Source organism: Arachis duranensis, chromosome 4 (assembly GCF_000817695.3).
Source record: "Arachis duranensis cultivar V14167 chromosome 4, aradu.V14167.gnm2.J7QH, whole genome shotgun sequence".
Classification (NCBI taxonomy): domain Eukaryota; kingdom Viridiplantae; phylum Streptophyta; class Magnoliopsida; order Fabales; family Fabaceae; genus Arachis; species Arachis duranensis.
Window position 1 is genome coordinate 107,718,065 of NC_029775.3, and position 4,811 is coordinate 107,722,875.

Consider the following 4,811-nt stretch of genomic DNA (forward strand, 5'->3'; position numbering starts at 1 on the left):
AAGCATTGGATCAATTTCAAGCAACCATGGAGTGTGTTGTGCAACAAGTAGAAAGAGTGGAGAATATTGAACCACCACAACTCTACCAAGAAGAACCACCTTCCTATTATGAACCCTTTCTCCAAAATGATGAACCCTTCCACCCACCCCAACCTCTAAGGGATGAAACCCTTGGTGTTCTTGTTCAAGGGCAATAAGAGATGAAAATGGATGTGCAAAATTTTATGGCCGCTTTGGATGCGGTAACAAATCAATTAGCCTCCCAATGCTTGAACACTCAAGGAACTCCCATGGCTACATGTGGAGAATCGAATAAAGAACATAGCATGAAGGAGAGATTGGAAAATCCAGTGGGAAATGAAGGAAGTTGCTTTGTATTGGAACAATTGGAGGAAGCTTTAATTGTTGAAGACAAGGAAGAAGTGGTAGAAGACTTAGGAGATGCGGAGCCTCCATGGGAACATAGAGTTGAAGAAAATCCCTCCAAGATGATTGAAATTGATGCTAGGGAGGAAAGTGCACACCTTCCAAGACATACTCCATATGAAGACTTGGATGGGATAGAGAAAGGATTGAGTTTCCCTGGTGATGAAGATCAAGCATCAAGTCTTAGTGGTGAAGAATCCTTTGAGCATGAAGAACCTTCTCCGGTTGGATTTGAAAGCGTTGAGGAGGTAAATTTTTCTCACCCTCCCTATTATGATTTGAGTAAAGGAAAAGGTTTAGATAAAATTGGTGAACAAAGGATTGCGATTAAGAGATCTTGTGAAGAGGTGGAAGTCCCTAGAAATAGAAGAACGAGGGTTGGGTATGCTTTGTCAAGATCTTTGGAAGCATCTTTGCATAGGTTACCATCTACATCTTCATTTGAGTGGGTGAAACTCATTTCTATTAGCTTTATTATCCCACTTGAATATGGTTTGCTTGAAACGGATGGTTAACTTAGGACGCTTTGTGGGATGAAGCGTAAGCGAAAGATGTTTCGTGGTTGGCGTTGCAAATCAAGGCTCATTTTGGTTGATACTTCAAGAGTTGAATACGAAGGTAGGAATGGTGCTCAAATAGATAGGTCTAGGAGGTTTGTTGGGCACTTCATAGAGAATTCATCTTGTTCACCACCCGGATGGACCAATAATGATGATCAACCTCAAGACGGGTGTGAAAATAAAATGTAGGATCCCGGATCACAAAAAGAGGATCAACTTTGGGAGCCCCAAGCTTGTGAAGAACTCCATCAACACTTGGCTCAATCCATAAGAAATCTTGGGGCACAATGGAGAACCAAGCATTGGTAGGAGTTCCAAGATGAGTACAAGCACAAGCCACCTTGAGAGGAGCTCCCCATAAGTCCAACTTAAGGACAATAAATAAAAGTGCTAGGTGGGAGACACCCCACAATGGTAAAATCTTTTCATTTTCTCTTTTGTATATATGGGTAGAATTAGTTTAATTTCATGTTTTGGTAGTTTGTTAAGTGCATTTGATAGTTTAGTATGTTAAATAAGGTTTTAGGGTGTTTTGGTAGCTGTTTGGAGGATTGAAAGGCATGGATTGGTGCAAGAACTTAGAAAAAATTTTTGAAAAACAGAACACCATCCACGCGTGCGCGCACATAACGCGTACGCGCACCCGAGCATTTTTCGACCATCCACGCGGACGCGCACTGTACGCATACGCGTGGATGCAAAATTTCACCTCCAGCCAAAAACCCGAGAGTTAGGCCTGCACTGTGCGAACATTGGGCCTAAGGCACAAGTCTATGCACGCGTGAGCGCACCTGGCGCGTACACGCACATGATCTTAAATTGGCATGCACGCGTACGCACACTGTGCACGCACGCGTCGATTGCACGATCCACACTCCTGGTACTTTTACCCGAGAGTTGTGCCAGACTTGGGCCGACATTATGCCTCCGGCCTAACTCGATGCACGCGTGCGCGCACCTGGCGCATACGCGTCTTTCAACCAATATGCCCATTAACGCATAAACGTGCATGACGCGCATGCGTCGGAACATTAATTGAAATGTTTTGTTCCACACACAAGGTAGTGCTTTAGTCCTTCCTAACTCATTATCCTTTGTTTTTGTGCTTCTTCATCATTGAGTTAGGTTGGGACCAAATGCCCTCATGCTTATCACTAATTTTGTTTGTGTCAATTCTTATTTGATCTTGATGCTCAATATGTTTTTCACGCTTTAACTTTACTCTTGCATCAGGTGTTAGTTGATATGCCGTGGCTTATATTGTTTTCTCTTTTACATGCTTTGCTACCATGTAGTAGAGAACCATACCTTTATTTGGCATTAGCCCCGCCTATGTTCTATTTGCTTTGATATCTTTGTTATAGGCTTCACTTTCTTTCTTTTTCTTTCCTTTTAGGTTGGCCACCAAGAAGGGAAAAAGGAAAAGTTTCTAAACGGGGCAACAAACAAGTCATCCGCACAACCTTTTGAAGGAGCTCATCAATTGTAGCAACCCATCCACCTTGCTCTTCTTTGCATGCACCGAGGACGGTGCAATCTTCAAGTGTGGGGAGGTCGTTCGACCGATCTCCATGGGTAAAAATTTCCTTTTCAACACCAAATTTTTTATTTTCTTTGTTAGATTAGCTATTGAATTGCATGATAGGTTGCATGATAGTTAGAATTTGTACATATTTTTACCACTTCTTTCTTATTAGGACTACTTGGTTAGGGTGATGATTTTCTTTCCAAGAAACTGTTTTAGGGCACCCTACCAATTTGAAAAAGAAAATTTGTGGAACTTGCTTGAAAGAATTTATTTTGGAACATGATTTTTGAGCTAAGAACACAAGCATGTGAGTTTTGAGCCTAATTGTGTGGTTACATCTTATAACCACTTATTTTCCTTCTTGTGTGTAATTGTTCTCTTTCTATGATTGTAATCTTTGATTTGTTTGAATCTATATGTCCTATTATTCCTTGTATTCATGCATTTATATGATTGAGACCATCATTTCATTAGCTCACTTACCCAAATGGCCTTACCTTTTATCTTCCTTTGTTAGCCAAATTTGAGCCTATGATTAACCCACTTATTCTTATTTTAGCACAGTACAAGCCTTAAAGCGGAAAACAATGAATATCCTTTATTTGGATCTTTGATTGGCTTAGGCTAGTGAGTGTGAGTGTCATTCAAGAGTGGGAAAACTTTGGAACATTGGTTGGGATAAAAAGGTGTTTGTGTTTTGTATTTTTATATTGGGAAATTGGGTACATACTCATGTATTGATTAAATGTATAGATCTTATGCATTGATGTTCGTGTGTATAGTTTGAAAAAAAAAGAAAAATGAAAAGAAAAAAAAAGAAATAAAAGTGAAAAAGAAAAAGAAAAGAAAAGAAAAGAAAAAAATGTATATAGAAAAAGAAAGAAAAAAAAGCAATAAAGGGGACAAAATGCCCCAAAGTGAAGCTCAATAAGAATCAATGCATAAGTGTTGTGAAATGAAAAGAAAATGCATGAGTATGTGAAAAAGTGAGGAATGGATAGTTAGATTAGTACTTAATTGTATAGGTCATTATATAGGTTAGGTGGGAAAGTTTAAGTTAATCAAAGATTCAAATCCTAAGTCCACTAGCCATATATGATCCTACCTTGACCCTAGCCTCATTACAACCTAAAGAAAAGACCTCATGATACATGTATGCATGCATTGAATAATTGTTGATTGTTAGAAGATAAACAAATCTTGGAAAGCATGATTAGGGGAGAATTGAGAGAATCAACCCCAAACACCGAGCGACTAGAGTGCAAACACTTCCGGTGAGGGTTCGATGCTCAATTCCTTGATTCCCGGCTTTCATGAGCATTCTTCTCGCAAGTCTATTTGAACTTCATTTCCACACTTGAATTGGTAGGATTCATGAATCGTCATATGATCTTAGCCCTACCCGTTTATACATGCACTTGGAGGATTGATTTATTTTTAACCAAGTAGGTAAAATCATTTTGCATTTAGTTGCATATAGTTTAGGTTGTATATAGTTTATTTACATTGAATAAAAATGTTGATGCCCTTTGCTTTCTCTTGGCTTAAGCATGAGGACATGCTTGGCTTAAGTGTGGGGAGGTTGATAAACCCCATTTGTAGGGTTTATCTTGTGCTTAATTTAGGGGATTTTATAACCTTTTACCTACATTTATTCAATGAAATAGCATGGTTTTGTATATTCTCCTTTAATTGTGCTTAAGAGTGAAAACATACTTTTTAGGACTTAAAATAGCTAAATCTAATTCTCCTTGATTCCATTAGATGCCTTGATATGTTTGTTAAGTGACTTAAGGTTTACGAGGCAAAGATTGGATCAAGGGAATGAAGAAAGAAAGCATGAAAAGTTGGAGAACTCATGAAGAAATGAAAGAACCGGAAAGCTGTCAAGCCAACCTCTTCGCACTTAAACGACCATAACTTGAGCTACAGAGGTCCAAATGATGCGGTTCTAGTTGGGTTAGAAAGCTAACATCTGGGGCTTCGAAACGATATAAGATTTGCCATAGTTGCTACACGTATGGTGGCGCGCACGCGCATAGTACGCGCACGCACATAGTACGCGCACGCGCCGTTGCTGCCACCTGGTTCACTTAAAGCAAAACGTGGCCAGCGATTTTAGAAGCCTTGTGGGCCCAATCCAACTCATTTCTGATGCTATTTAAGCCAAGGATTGAAGAGGAAAACACAAGTTGGTTACCATTAGTTTAGTTTAGTTTTAGAAGTAGTTTCTAGAGAGAGAAGCTCTCACTTCTCTCTAGGATTAGGATTAGGATTAGGTTTAGTTCTTAGATCTA